The sequence below is a fragment of the Trematomus bernacchii genome, unplaced genomic scaffold, assembly GCF_902827165.1.
Source record: "Trematomus bernacchii unplaced genomic scaffold, fTreBer1.1, whole genome shotgun sequence".
NCBI classification, from domain to species: Eukaryota; Metazoa; Chordata; class Actinopteri; order Perciformes; family Nototheniidae; genus Trematomus; species Trematomus bernacchii.
Genome location: NW_022987828.1, coordinates 12271882 through 12288701, shown reverse-complemented (window position 1 = coordinate 12288701; position 16820 = coordinate 12271882). Strand labels below are relative to the sequence as shown.

The window sequence follows — 16820 nt, the reverse complement described above, 5'->3', positions numbered from 1 at the left end:
AGGAGATGCCATGTCAGTTTTGTCAGAATAAATAAGATCAGAAAAATTAAATACAACAATTACAGTGGAAAGGGTGCATTATCTGATGCTTTCAAGGGCTGTTTAGCACTCACCAAGCTCTTAGCGGACTCTCTCAGGCTGTGTTTCCTGGCATAATGACTCAACACTTCTCCTTGCTGTCGCTTTTTCATCACGCAAGCACATTTTACCATCTTATCTATTGGCCTCAAGGTTGCCCTTAAGAGAGCTTTGGAATGACTGCTATGCTAAGGGTGATGTGTATAATGTGTATCTTCACGCATAGCTAGACGCTGATGGTAAGGGCACACATTAAGACAGGCAGACACAGTCTGGGAAAACCCTCACATATTGAACTGCAATATGGGGGGTCTTAAGGAGGCAGGGCACATGGTGGAGACATTCAGCTGTTGTTGGGGGGAATCAAGTTGTAAACACACCCTCAGCCAAGGTGGCGCTCCAGGACCTATGCCAACAGGTGCCTGAGGAACACACACATGGATTTGCGTGTGTGTGTGTGTAAATGTGACCACACCCAAACACTGGAGCACCAGAAGAGTGTCCATCTCACTTACACTAAGGGCAATAAGTCATGCCTTATCTTAATGTGTGCTGGCACATTGATGCCATGGCACTTTTCACTGTCTGGGCTGTTATAGACCACAGCCTTAAATGGTGCAAAAATAGTTATGAGACTTGACCGACAGCAACTTCAGTTCTGGTATACAAATATGAATAAGTGAGGCTGCACTGCATGGTATAGAAAACCCTGGTTAATTTTGAACTCATGTCTGAGGGGAGCATGAAGGCCCATGAGTCATCTTAAGTTACCCTTAAATGCATGAGGAATACACATTTCAGTGGTGTGTCTCAAACAAGATAGAGTTACACTTAACTACTGAGCCATATAGAGAGACTTGTCAAGAGGAAATACTACAATATGAAATCACTGTCTGAGTACAACTTCTGTTATCATTTGTTATATAATAGTTGCTTTTTATATGCTTATTACACAAATGGCCTGGTCATCCTCATTCATGGTACAGTAACTCTTTCAAGGGCATGATGTTGTGAGGTTAGAAACTTGGCATATTCTGCCTCGCTGGGCATCAACATGAGGAGTAATAACTACTGCATCAAAGCCTTTTTACATTCATGAGTTATTGTTAATTTAAATATGTATGGCAACTATGTATGCCCATAATCAAACAGAGAAATAAGATTTATGAATAGGTAGCAAATATTGCCAACACGGTTAGGTTAACTGTTTTCCCATCATTCATTTCACAATCATAACACCACTTATGTAACCGAAAAGCAACTTACCTTATGCTGTGAAACTCATGTTTACAACCTCAATTACGGGTCAGCAAACACTCCATCTTGTTCGTCTTAGCTTGTAAATAACATGTTGTAAAGTAAAGCAGAGGCAGTTCGTCTTTCACTTTCCGTTTAAAACAGTTAGGATTCATTTATGTGAAGTGATGGCTAGCCCATAGCCACTACACAAGTTCAATGAAAAGCTTCTTGACATGTCAAGTCTGTTTTCGAGTCCTGTGCATTTAGCTTAGTGGATAATAAACAAATGTGAATCCTCGTATTTCCATGAAGTACTTCCACTTTAAGGTTAAAATAGCCTGAAGCTACTCTATCCGCTAGTTTAACTGTCACGATGACAACACGGATCAACTGATGACACCGAGCGTTACCGACTGAAAAAGACGGGAGGACGTCAACATTAATCCGGGCTGTAAAATCCTCATAGAAAACAGCTCCTAAGTATGAGAATAAACCATAAACTAACCACAGCAGACGACCTCACGGTGCTCAGTCACTTCCCAGAGCAGTTTATCTTTCTGACTGACACCGTCCTCTCGCTCCCAGCTGCAGCTGGGCGGAGCGTTAATGTCACCTGGGTCTCAAAGGGTGACATCGCAGGCTAGCCTCAAAGTGCTCATTTGCTAACATTTGGACATTGTTTTCGATGTTCCTGCATGTTAACCGTTACTTTAATAAATTGTTGTTTTTGTTTGTTTGTTTTGGGTGTCTAAATGTGTCAAATGGCTGCGTTCACCGTAAACAACATAGCTTGTAAACTACAGGCTTCCCGCTACCGATGACATGACGTCGGTTTATAATGAGACGTAAACCATAATGTATACAATGACGTAGGCGCGTACACACAACACAACACAACTGCGCACACACAAAGTATCATTAAGAAATGACTTAAGTATTTGTTTTTGTCCTATACTTAATATTATTCTCATTCATTTTTATTTATTGATTTATGTGTATTTATATGTTGCATCGTTATTAATTGGTGAAGGTTTGGGGGGCTGGAAAAGAACATTTTGAGGGGCATTCATTCATTCATTTTCGTTTCCGTACACCTAATGTTCCTTCCAATGACATATTGTACGGTTGCAGTTGCAGTTGCATACTGATATATTTTACTAATAAGAAGAAAATGCAGGACCACAGAGGAGAATTTAAATTCAGTCTAAAATTAGCATCCAAATATACTAGTTGTTTTAATAAATATGAGATTCAAAGAGAGTTAAGCTAACACAAATCTGCAAGAAAATACATAATAATGCATTCTTGAGAGTTTTTTTTATTATAAAAACATTAGTGAGTGTCACAACATTGGTTGTTTAAGATGTATACAAAGCTTCATTTTTAGCATATATTAGAATAGTATAGATATGATTGCCCAAACGCATGGTGATCGACCAAATGCATGGTGGTATTGGTGTAATTTGAGTGTCATATGATCTAACATTCCTGTATAATCTGAATAAATGTGGCAATGGATCATTGAAGGCCCCCTTACTGAGCTTTGAGCCCCTGTTGACCTCCTTAACTAAGATGCACTAAATCACAACAAACAGAACACTAACAAAAATGCTGCTTTACCAACAGCTACTAACTTTTTAATGATGTTTGTTTCATTTTTTTTTTTCCTGTTTTACTAATTCTTGTTTTTTGCTTTGTGTTTTTTTCTCAATTTAATATTCAAGTGAGGAACAGGGAAAACGTTGGAAGAATGGTTCCCTTAATTATTTAAAGAGGTAAATGAATCAAAACAACTGTTGACTAAATGATGGTCTTCCTTCAAGGAGAACATATATACCAAAGACAGATACATAAGATGTTGTGATTTTAGCTACAGTAGACCCACAAAATGTTTCCCATGTCAGTGAAACTGTTATTCATCATTATAACCACCAGAGAGCAGCCTTTTACCTTGTATTGCCCCTGACAGTTCATTTAATCACATTCATTCGTGTCTACCTTTGGGTAAGTGCTGTGTCTGAAATACAAAGTGACTATTAATTTGAGAAAGACAGCGAGATAAGAAGAAATGTGACCATATAATTACTCTGGCTTGTTCATCTTTTCTTCTTCAAGTGCCAACTTAGATGAAAACCACACCACAAAGAAACTCTCCTGTTCTTATTTCCATCTCAGCATCAACAGCACAATCTCTTCAAGTGAGTTCACATACAGTACCTGTGCAGTAGCTGCAACAAGGAGATAATGTGAAGGGAAGAAAGTCAGACAGACAGGGAGATGCAGAGAGGAGGGGTTAGATAAGGCAAGAATGTAAAAATAGATGGATCAAATGAAAATAAAAAGTAAGACTGCTGAGGAAGGCTGCACAGAAGACGGTGAAACGGAGAGACAAAGGTATATCATGCAACAAGGGAAAGAAGGAGAACACCAACGGAATAACAAAAAAAGGAGTGACAGAGGCCCAGGTAAGAGGTTTTTTTTATTCAAGCAGGCAGGGGGATAGAGAATGACTTGATAGACTATAATAACTTCCTCTGCTGAAATCCTGAATGTCATCTCAGTGTAATTCAACCCTCTGTTTCCTCTGAGATGGAAAATTATTGTTTTTCTTGGGACTCAATGAGCTGCATTGTTTCCCGCTCTATTATCCGAATGACTGGAAATAGAATAATAGTCATGTAAATGACACCACAGACATAAACGCATCTATTAATGGTACATTATCTTGGTAAATTGATAGTCCTTAAGCAATATTTATTTATCAGCATTAACTCAAGTGTAACTGATATCCATAAATGTAAAATTAGAGTGGGGTTGTTGCCTGAAAATGAAACAAATATGTTATTCAATCTCATACAATGTTCTACATAAATTGCAACCACAGCCATGTTTGCACGATCTGTTTGAATAAATCCAATATTTTCATTCTGCAGGAAGATTTTGATCTCTTCTTGCAGCCGATTTGATGTTACAGCCATGAACCTGAGCTTGCCCTTTGTTTTGTTTCTTTTCCTGAGTCTACACACTTGTACAACCACGGTGAGTCTACATTTGTCTTGGGTAATGTCTAAATGTTCTTAAATTGTATTAAAAACTACCACCTAGTTGGGCACAAAGAATACCCTCAGATTGTTTCATGAATAGGGCTACAAATATGTTAAAGAATCTCATGGGTGTTTTGTTTTTTTGTGTTTCTTCATTTTTCCTTTTCCAGTCATCATGATTGCTTTATAATAGGTGTTTACACAGTAGCTCATAAACGCATTGACCCAGTCAATTTCTGGTCAGCATTGCACCTGTTTCCCATCTGGGAGAACTTTAGGGGCATATGTGGACCTGGCTCTGACTACAAAGTTTCTGGAAATATAAGTTTGGATGAAGGGAAATGGATGTGATAAAACGCATACCAATTTCATCTTGGTTTCATTTAACAGTTTTATTTAAATATCTTTTACATACCTCTGACAAATGTTCTTATATTTTAGATGAATCCAGCAACTCTGATTTTTAGCACAGATGAAAACACAGACGATTAAATAGTGGGGACACATTACTTTAGGCTCATGATCCACATTTTAAGACAATAGGTCTTCAATGACTGACAAGTTAATACCTGAGTTTAGTGCATGCCTGTGGAATGTGATGAAAAGAAAAGCATATGATCCTTTCATCCATTCAGCTCTGCTCGGAACACGATAGGGAATAATCGTGTGTGTGTGTGTGTGTGTGTGTGTGTGTGTGTGTGTGTGTGTGTGTGTGTGTGTGTGTGTGTGTGTGTGTGTGTGTGTGTGTGTGTGTGTGTGTGTGTGTGTGTGTGTGTGTGTGTGTGTGTGTGTGTCAGGGAGGCAGAGCCCAGCGCAAACAGAGACAAGCCGAGGAGAGCCTGAGACCGTATATTGGCAGAGTGGAGCCAGGTAAGACTTACAGTCGAGGAATGTGGCTTTATGCCAGTAAGATAAATCGTATAGACACAGTAAGGTATTAGTACATAAAATGCAACAATGCCTGGCTCATCACTTTGGGGTTAAGGAGACCATAATGTTGGCTTGAAGTAACAATTCATACTAAATGCATCGATCATTGTTGCGTTGTCATTCAATTTGAAAACATTTTGGGTAACATTTTGCATTTAAGGCTAAGAATGTATTGTATAATGATTGAAAACAAGGTGGTTGTCCCATCATTCATTTTCCTGTCATTTTAATTTGCTTTACATTTCTTCTTTTAACTTACTTTGCTTTTTTATCCCCCACTCTTGTGATATTTCATCATTTTAAATAGATGCTTACCAGACATTTTATATGATGCTTTTATCCAAAAGGCCTTTAATCAGAGCTACATGATGAATAAGTGGTTATCAACACTGGCCTGTAATCAGGCAGAGAAAACAGGGAAAACTAGGAAACAGAAAACAGTGTTATGAAGAAATGTATCTTCCTGTTTCAGAAAAGCTTTGTGAGCTGTTGAAATGCCACAGTCCAGCGGGATCTTGGTGCCAGGTAGTTCAGGAAAATGGAGTTCGTGTCCCCAAGTGTGTCTGTCCTCAGTCCTGTCCACGGTAAAAACACTTCGTGGCATTTAAACCAAGTAAACGTCTACTTATTTTGCAAGTATTTTGACAATTGTCTGTATTTGACCAGCAAATGTAGTGAAAAGAATCATCTATGCAAAATTGCTTATTAACTGTGTAGGATATTGTTAATTATAAACATATCAAATAATACGAATATGTAGATTTAGGGATGAAATTCCAGCAGTTTATTTTATCTGGCTGTGCACCTTACATACAGTTTTGCATTGGGGCACTGGCTCATGTGATCAGGCAGAGGGCACCAGTGTGCAGTGTGCTGGGAAAGACCTATGGGAATGAGTGTGTGCTGCATAAAGAAGCCTGCAGAAAGAGGCGCCGCACAGCACTGGCTCACACAGGACCCTGTCTGGGTAATAAACACACACAGCATTAAATATTACACACAATTTCCACTGTGTACTGCAACATGCCTCTGTTATCTGTCTTGATCAGTCTTCAGGGCTAAATGCACTGAGGAGGAGTTAGGCCAGTTTCCATATCGTCTCCTGGACTGGTTTCTGCTCCTGAGTCGTATGGGGCAGTCCTACGTCCCCGCTGCCCCGCCCCAGAGCTGCCTGAGCCACACCCAGAGGACACTACTAGCACAGGTAGCTGAGAGTTCATGCTTCAAGTGGCAATACACTACAATAATGACCATCTTTTGGGGAATTGTTTTAATAGCTTTCATGTCATCTGACCCAGGGACCCGTACAAGGAATTATTATCATACTGGCCACATGCCACACACTTCCTTTTAATTCATTCTAGTTCTTCTTCTCTTTATATGACATTTTTCTGAAAAATATTAAAGTATTAAAAGGTCTTGATTTAAAATTCAACCATTTATTTTCAATACCTTTGCTGTCATGTGACCAGGTGACTCCATATGTAATAAAAATAGGTGTGTCTCATCTTTCCAGTGTAGTAATTCAATGCTGATTAATTGATTTTGGGTCATTGTGTCACATGATATGGAAGCTTTTGAAAATAAATGTGACTTTTCAACATAAAAAATGGTTAAACTAACATCACATGGGTTTCCAGTTTTTTGCGATTCTTACATTTGTTTCCTTCTTCTCAAGACAGCCAGCTAGTGGTAGCTATGTTGTTAACAATACATACACAAGTAGATCAATATTCATATCAACATCAACAGACTGATATAACACACCTTCTCTTTTGCGCAGTTTGTTTGCAAAACTAAATGTGTGTGTCCTATAATATTACCGGTGTTAAGTGCTAGTTTTCTATTGCCTTCTTAATGTAAGCCTATGGAGCAGAATGACAAACACCAAAAGTCTGCACCCAAGGGGTGAAGATAATTGTTTAGTAATAAAAATGATTTATGACCTATTATTATCTCATCTAATGATGATGCAAATGAAATCAATATCCACAACAAAATGTAATGCTAAAGGAAGTACAGCCGGAAGAAGAATATGCCAAGGGATCATTTTCACGCCCGGTGTAACTTAACACTGAACATAAAGTTTTTTTTTACACCAGACACCCTCATTGTGCTAATATACAAACTGCTTTTCATGCATTGCCCAGTGGGAAATCGATGCTAACAACCTGGTGTAAGTGGCAAGTTCTTGTGTTGCTTGTGGTGTAGTCGTCCACAGAATGAGACAGTGCCTCTCAAGAACACCATGTATGAATAGGATTTGGTCAATAATCACTAAATTATTCAATAAGATGTTGAATGGAGGGATAACTTAATATCCCGCGCCAGCTATATTGACCTCCTGGCCCCAAGTAAATAAAAAGAAAACTCATGCTTTATTTTGAAGGTGTGAAAACCCATGTACTGATTATGGGCATGAAACCATTTTTTCTGGCAATTTATTCATCTCCACGACCAAATCAAGAATTTTGTCTTTCAACAATGTTAAATCAGGCAAGGACAAATTACGCCATGAGAACAGCAGCCATGCTCGTCTCAGCTTTACTTAAGCACAGTGATGTTTTGAACTACATGTAATTGCTAACATTAACATGCTTACAAGATGATGCTTACCCATGTGTTTAGCTTATAGGCTATTTATCATGTTTACCATCTAAGCTTAGCAAGTGCTTATTAGCAATTAGCCGCCAGTCGGCTACAACTGATGCTGATTGTCACGAGTTTTGCTGAAATTTGGTCATAACACTTTGACCTGATGATGGCATAATATGAAAAGTCAGGTGATCACTAATTCATCCTCTGAAGACCTTAATGTTTGTAATAAATGTCATGCCAATCCATCCAATAGCTGCAGACTGACATTGCTACCCCTGGAACTTATGTTGCATTCACGACAACAATGCATATGTATTTCATTGTTCGTCATGCATGTTAAATAACCAGTGTAAATGATAAGTTGAACCTGATGCTTCTTTTATTTCAATCCTTCTTCTGCTCTCTGTTTAGCAAAGATTTACCATGCTGGATAAGAACAACGATGGCAAGTTGAGCCGCAGGGACCTGAGGAAGCTGCGATACAAGAGGATGCCACTGGAGCATTGTGCTATACCATTCTTTCAGTCAGTACCCCATTTAGCTGCTAACGATACAGCGCTGCCCCAAAGGTTTTTGCTGTTGGACAACAGGAGAAATTATATCATGATTGTTCTATCTGCCACATGTTTGAATTTCATATTGGCATGTTTTTTTCCCTGAAAATATCCGAAGAATGTATCATCAAAGTATTCACATTTCAAATGTTACATTCTTAGATTTGAATTTACTTTCTTGAGGCCAGAAGTATGGGAGGAATATATATATATATATATATATATATATATATATATATAGATATAGTCAAAGTCAACTTTATTGTCAATCTTTCAGTTTGTGTGTACAGACAGAGAGATCGAAATACCGTTTCCCACAATCCCGAATACAAAAAGTAATATATATAAAAATATGTATACAAATATGTATATACCTATATATACACAATCAAAAGACACATTTATACATATGCACACATTAAGACCTAAATAAAAAAGCACAACAATCAATATATACAAAATAACAGTCACTTCAATATCTTTGAGAATGTACATTAGTGCAAGACTGTCCAGCAGCGTAAAAAAAAAAAGATGTATATAATATATATATATATATATATATATATATATATATATGAATACACAGATTATTTGAATAGAAGGCAAAATCCCACTTTCCATAAGGTTACTGGTCAGTCAATAACATAAGGGCAGTGTTGATGACCATCACCTCATGTCTCACACAGGTTCGTAATGTGGACCTTCTGTCTCTTGCAATATGTTGCTCTCTAGCTAATTACTGAAACGCCAAGGGTTAAAAATGTGACACGGCGATGCATTTCGCCCCCGCTCTGTGACCAAGCTGCACCTCCCACCATGCTGTTCTCTCTGCACGCCATCTATCCATTCATCCTCAATGCCAACAGCCGCTTCCTGTGTCCTCCTCCCCTCCGATCTCATGACCACACCATCTCTCCATCATCCAACTCCTCCTCCACGTTGAAGCACTTCTTTCCCCCTTCTGTGCTTCCTACTTTCATCCTCAAATAGACTCTCTTCTGCCTCTCCTACTTCATTTTCACTAATTCTTGCATCCTTCCATCTCTCCTTCTTTCTGTACCATCCATACTCCCACCCAACCCCCATTTTCTCTGCCAGTCTGCAGTGACAGGTTTTGTGGGTGTAGGGGCTGGCTGTGTCAATGTCAAGCCATTCTCAGCAATGATAATGTTTATTACCCACTGTGTCTCCCGCTGCCCATGGATTAACACAAATTGAAGGAGTACCCTTCAGAGATAAAGCTGCGAGGTGAAAGACAATGGCCGATGTTGAGCCCCAATGCACTTTCCATACATGTATACTACGTGCATCAATCTGTCATGTTGTAGTGTGTGCATGTAACAATTGCATGGGTTCATAAGGGCATGGGTAAATGCATGTCAAGTTATGAGGTCACTATGTTTTATAATGTGCTGTGTTCGCAGGTCATGTGACAGTGACAGGAACAGGAAGGTGACCCTGCAAGAGTGGACAACCTGTCTAGTGGATCACACTGAGGCCTGGTTCTACCATTTCATGTGTGAGTATTCCTCCTGGTGACAGATATTGCTGAAGGTTAAAGCTTACTTTAAGCCCCTTTTTAACTGTACGGTTGCTATGTCATTTTTTTCTGCTGAAGAAGAGCAAAGACATCTCAACCAGCTTAATGGGATACTTAATGATTCATGTTCCTCCATACATTTTGCCTCAAGTTTCACTCCAAATTACGGTATAAATCATGAACCTTCTCCTAAGGAAAATAATTTCCTGGATAATGATTATGCTCATTCATTAGGGCAGCAATTTAGTTTTGCACATCCATAAAATGGGTACACTCCCGAGAAGCCAATTAAAAAACAGTCGTCAAATAACTTTCAGTGAAGACATTCTGACCTTTGTTGACCTCATCAAAACTTTGGAATACTTGAATTTCACACACATACATTCAAATATCTTGTTTAAAACATGCTTTTTCCTAGTCATTCAAACCAATTTTCTTCAGAGTATTTAATTTGTCTCAGTTATTTCACTGGTTATTTCAAACCAAAATAATATATTACTGCTTTTTTTGTTTGTTTAATCCACAGCGATGAGAATGGGCTCCCGCAAGCTGTGTCCTACAATCAAAGAGAACCATCTTTGACATTTAAAATGGCCATGAAGTCCTTCTTGCATTTCTTTTACTTTGAAGAACTTGCAGAAGAATATATCACCACAGTTATCTAAAAGCTACAGGATGGCATCTCTCACTGCTCACGCATCTGCTCTCCACCAGTACTGCAGCTCATAACGCAGAGATTTACAACCTCATCAAATCTCTACTGTCTGCTGGTTGTCTGTGCATTCATGTGTTTAAATAAACGTCTGGAAGAACTGACCCCCAGTCTTGGTAATTCCATTCGCTGACATTTGTACATCTGTGTTGTAAAAGAGCAGAGACAACAGGCAATATTATGTACCAAATGATATGGCATGCTTTGAATGACCAATTAAAAGGGAGGATGACAGCAGTGCAGACAGACAGCGTGATGTACACTGAATGACAAACTAGATGGGAAGTAAAGATAAAGGGGGGTAGAAATGCTAAGTATGGGATGACGTGACCGGAGAAGAGACAAAGAGATAATAAAGGGGATGAAGGGGAGAAGGAGAGGAAAGTGTCGTAATGCACTGGAGGAGAGCGAGGAAGGGAAGGAGAGAAGCAAAGTGGCTGAAGGAAGGAGAGAGAAGTATAAAGTGTGTTTGTGGAAGATGGGAGGAGGTAATGCACTGTAAATGGGAGTTGAGAGTAATGGAGTAATGCATAAAAAATGGATCAGAAATGAGGGAAAGACTGAGAACGGAGAGTGAGAGGGGGGAAGGGATGTCTGAGGAAAGCGGGTAGAGGAAACGCAAGAAAAAAAGGTTTTGAAGCTGCAAAACATTTCCTTCACAGCAGACTCTGCAAATAGCATCTCTGAGCATGATGCAGAATATTTGAAACACTTGACCTCTGTCAAGGTCGTACAAACTTGCGTAATGAAATCTCGCTGACTTTTAGTACACGTGTAAACAGGCTGATGTAAAAACTCTTGTTGCATCGTGTTTGTTCACTTCTGTTTCTGTGTGGTGCTGTTGCTTGTGTTGGTGCTACATGATCAATAGGGGTGTGTGTGTGTGTGTGTGTGTGGCCTGGGGTCGGTGCTTTGGTGGGACTGGTTTCTCTGGACTAATTAGCCTTCACATTTACCATGCCTGAAGGATGAAGGGGGTGAGAGAGAAAGACATTGGAAAGACAAGGATGAAGAAAGGGGGGGCGAGATTTCAGCGCTGGGTGTGAGATGCAGATTCATTGCAGGCGCGAGGCAAACGAGGAGTGCGTGTTCTACATGTCGTGCAGAAAGTGCATCATCATAAATATCAAAACAAGATGTCTTCATTCCATCAGATTGTCACTCAAAAACTTTTGGAGCTTAGCACTCGAGGGCTGTAGTTCTTCTTGGCGAGTGAAAAAAGGGAGAAAAACAAGGAGACCAGGCTGGGAGACAGTACAAAGGCACAAACTGTACTGAGCTGAGATGGAACTGTATTTTCTAATCATGAGTGACCTGCGGAACGAGTGCTGTTGATCCTGTTCTTTTCGCTTTGTAAAAGTCCAAGCCCCCACCTCCTCCTCCTCCAACAAACACCGCTCCTCAAGCACTCCTTCCTTCCCCAGCTAGGGACAACTTCCTTTATTCAGAAAAATAATAATAAAATTAGCTGATGGGGGCCACCCCTGAAGGTCCAGCATGGTCTACACACCTCCTCCTTCTCTCTCTTTGTGTCTTCATACACCCCTCCTCTCTGCTAATAGATTCCCTCATTACCCCAGGACCACCACCTCTTTCCATCCTCCCCCATCCAAACACAGAAAGGGCAGTAGATTGATCCACCTAATCCTACTTTACTTTGCTGTCAAACCCACACACATGCACTATCACAGACACGCACACGCACACGGTTCACCTCGTCTCCTACTGTCCCCCCCCCCTGTCACACCCCATTTAGATATTAGAGGAGAGAGGGATCTGTTCGCCACCCACCTCTCTAACCTTGTGTCTCCCCTCCTCCTCCTTTGGTGCTGATCAGAGATCTGATCCGTGATGGCTTGCTTGTATCACTCTCTGTCTTGCACACACACACATACATAGACACACACACACACACAGAGACACACACACACTCCCTCTCTTTCCCCAAGAGACTGTGAGAGCACAGGAGCAGATGGGCGACTGGTGATGACATGTTGTTAAAAATAAGGATTCCTGTTAACCCGTTGTCAGCTAGCACTCCCTCCCTCCCTCATGTCCCCCCATTTCATCTCATCTCTCCCTATTTATTTCTCTCACTGTCAATCCCTCTTTCTCGCCTTGCGTTTACAACACTGTACATGTAGGCTGTTACTCAGTCAGTGATAAAGCCAGTTAACAGTGGCAGTAAAAAAACAAGCAGGCCGAGCCCCTCGACCCACAGAACATGATATTTAATACATGGTTGTCATAAAGACGGCCCTTTGCATTATGCATGGCTTGTAAGCAGACATCAATAATAGATGAAAAGGCCAGTTTTGCAGTTTCTTTTCATGCAATTACGCCAAATGAAATTTTAACTCTCACGTTCCGTCGCTCACTGTGTAATAAATAGAGTTTGTCCGGTGACTGTATATCTGTAAATAATTGAGCAAGAGAGGAGAGGAGCTGTGTGGATCAAAATAAATATTCAGGCCATTCACGATGGCATTGAAACAGAGAGCGTGTGAGTGTGTCACCCAAGCTTTCGCATCAGATCCAGGTCTGACAGATGTCCGACAGATGTCCAAAATCTTGGGAAAACAACTTACAACATGTTCCGAAAATCAGGTTTTCCCTAAGAAACTGCACAAAAGTTGCTAGAAAGCAGCTCATACACGATGTGTGCAGTCATCTCTCTAAGGTTAATCACCATGCAGTCTTCAAAAGCAGCTGCCGTATCACGCTCTGCCAGATTGCAGACTTTCAGAACTTCTTAGGGACTGTAAAGTGGGCCAGCGCACGGAGAGGGATACTGGTGGCTTTGAAAGAGACTCCAGCCGCAGCTAAAGGTCCTCACTCTGAAAAAAAAAGCCCACGTTGTGATACATTTATTAATAGCGCTCATGTGCCACATATTTCATCTTCCTTTTAAGTGATGGTGCAGACAGAGACGGAGAGGAAGGCAGAGAGGGGGTCTGTCAGATTGTAGCCTCCGGTCAGACAATATTCCCTCGGGTGGAGTGGGTCCCATTCACAGCGACCTCAATAGCCCTACACTGAAGTACCTGTGAATGAGAGAGAAAAGGCCCCATCACCGAGAGGGAAGGGGGGAGTTAGCACACAATGTGGCGAGCCTCTTTCTATTTTCCTAATGATATTGATTAAAGAGCTGAAGAGAGAGAGCACGGTACATGAGGCCCACCATTGTGTGGAGATGAGAGGGCTAGGTTGGGTTGGAGAGCCACTGATATGAATGCCCACAATCCTCTGAGATCTACAATTGACCTATAGGTGAAGGACATAAAGCCTTCAATATGGCCGTCCTGTATGGAGACTCTATAGTTTGTGTCCGGTAGATTTCCAGTCCATTACATTGTGCCTTTACTGTGATATGCGGGCACAGGTTTTTAATTTCAACTCCACAGACAGGATTCACTGAAAGCAAGCCCCAGGCAGCAAACACTGAGCATACCAGCCTAAATGCAACAATTTTCCCTCACTTCAGCCAGACTGAAATCAAGAATGCAAAGGATTAGAGGAGAAAAATATACAGAGAGAGAGGAGATTTATTGTTAAAGGAATACTTCACCCACAAAATGTATTAATGACTTACTGTACCCCATGATACCTTGAATTCCTGAAGAAAACGTATTGCGTGCCTCCACGTTGAATGAAGAATTAGGAACCAATGCATTGATGTAAATGGGGGCTATGTTAAATATCAGCAAGAGACACAGCTTGTGCAGTATGATCCAAATTCTGTTTAGTGTTATGCTTCTTACTTTCCAAACACATGCATTCTGATTAAAACATTATTCATAAAAACACCTCAGTATAAACAGTATCATGCTGCAGGCGTGCCCAACATATGTTAAATGAGGGTTTTGTAAACTGATGTTTTGATATACTTTGATATAATGTGCTAACTGTGAAAAGCAAAATACAGTATAGAAAATTAAATGATAAATATAAATAAATTATCCAGTCCTTGGCCAGGAACACATAAGTGATGATGACTGTGCGTCCTATTTTTATCATTTTTATAAATAATTTCAGAAAAAAATCAAAAATCTGTAATTGAATGGAAGAAGTATTAAGGTTACAAGTTAAACTATTTTGCTGCACAGGAAAAAATATCCTCCAACAATCCACTTACTGGTTCTATTAAACCTGATTCAGTTTGTTTTAATGTAAGAGAGAACAATACATATTTGGATAAATATATTAAGCTCTCCTTGCATTTGAACATGATTATTTAAAGTCAGTCTGAACAACCTCCAACAGTCAGTCGGAAACGCTCTCTTAATACAGATGTTATCAGAGCAGCCAGAGAACGGTTCATGTATTTAACTTTGACATCACATCCCTTTCCCTAATGCTGCTCTTAACAATGCAAAGTCTCTCTCTCTCTCTCTCTCTCTTCACCACCCCCATTCAGCGACCTCACCGCCTGCCCCCTCACACTCACCCACTCTCAGATTGCACATTCAGATACACAAACACACACACACACAATCACACACGAATTGCGAGGGTTCACTTCCAGGTAAACAGAGGGAAAAGGGGATGAAAGAGGGACAGAGGTAACACGAGAAGACAAGAGGGGGACACAAAGCTCCACTGAGCGGATGACATTCACACAGTGTTTAGCAGGACAAGCCTCCACGTGTGAAGGACAGAGAGTGAGGAGGAGGAGGAGGGTGAAGAGGGATCACACCAGGGTAAAGAGCAGGTGGGACAGCCCTGAGGGGACACCTGAGCCCTGAAGAGACACCTCCTGAAGGAAGGAGTGAGCATCACCCCATGGGAGTCAGAAGAACACCCGACTGCAACCTGCTGTCGCTCCTCCTCTCTTAGCGCCCGGCTCTCATCCCCTTCTCCTCCTCCTCCTCTTCCTCCTCCTCCTCCATCCTCACTCCCTCTCTCATTTGATCCCATCCCTCACTCCCTGCGCAGGAGAGGATATCGTGCACTGAGAGAAGGTAAGGGTGATGCATGCTTGTATGTTGTTGTCCTTGCAGAGCATGTGTGAGTGAGTGTGTCATATTTCAACAGGATGTGTAAGGCAGCAACTTGTTCCTTTGGATCAGTTCTTTGTAAGGTCTCTGGAGGGTTTTTCTTTAAAGCTGGGCACTTTTCATTAGTTGCAGGATCGTTTTTTTCTTGATGTTTGAACGCAGTGCTCATCTGTTTGTTTTATTGCTGTCCCTGTCTGTTTTCTGTCTCTCTGACTACCCATAACGTCATTGGAAAGAAAAGTATGTCTGTGGAGTGAGGCAGTGTTAAAAAAGAGAAAGAGCAGACACAAAGTACGCATACAAAAAAAAGCATGATACTGTAGGAAAGTGCATGAGAGGGGAAAACGGGGAGAAGGGTTAATATATTCATGCAGCGAGGTAGAAAATCTGCCGTAAAATCCTATCAAGTTCCATGGTCATTGCATTTTTCCCCGTTATCATCTCGTCAACCCCCATCATGGACCAGAGGCCAGTTTTTTTGCCCGTAGTAGTTTGGGGGGGGGGGGACAACGGATCCTGCAGGGACCACCCCATGCCATTTAATCTGTCCCTGCCCACAGATAACAGAAGGCAGATGGTCCTGCCAGAGCTCAGGGAGATAGAAGATAGTGAGTACAATGTGCGGACACATAGCACACAGCACTCAACCTGTCCCTCTGAAACTGAGCCTGCATCAACTTCTAAATGAGGGGCCAGATGAAGTGAAAAGTAGGCAGAAAAATAAGGGCAGAGAGAGAGAGAGAGAGAGAGAGAGAGAGAGAGAGAGAGAGAAAAAGACAAACAGAGCAGGGTTGGAATATCTTTAATTAAAACCCAAACACTATCCAGAATAAATGCAGTCACTTGACAGTCTGGGATAAACATAATGGAAAGAGGAAACCCTTGAAAAGAAGAAGAAAAAAGAGCAGAGAGTGAGCGGGACCATCAAAGTCATGAGCTCCTGTGTTTAAAGGGGAGTGTGTATTTATTTATAGAGGGCGGTGGTTAAGTCCACTAAGCTCTCTCTCTCTGTAAAACCCAGCCTTTTTGCCTTATGAAAATTCAATTGGCCATAATTTGCTGAGGAGCTGCTGTATGCATATTTGATCAGCGGCTGCGTTTTGAAGAAACAAGCCCGCCAAGCTTTAC

General features: G+C 40.9%; 1 protein-coding gene across 2 annotated transcripts in view; it reads right to left on the bottom strand.

The window, feature by feature from the left end:
- ccser2a (coiled-coil serine-rich protein 2a) overlaps positions 1-1853 on the bottom strand; it is a 54415-nt gene extending 52562 nt beyond the window's left edge. For both annotated transcript variants that reach the window (XM_034152384.1, XM_034152385.1), the window contains exon 1: positions 1345-1853. The gene's annotated coding sequence lies outside the window, so the exon portion shown is untranslated. The remainder of the gene's footprint in view (positions 1-1344) is intronic.
- Between the last annotated feature and the right edge of the window lie 14967 nt (positions 1854-16820).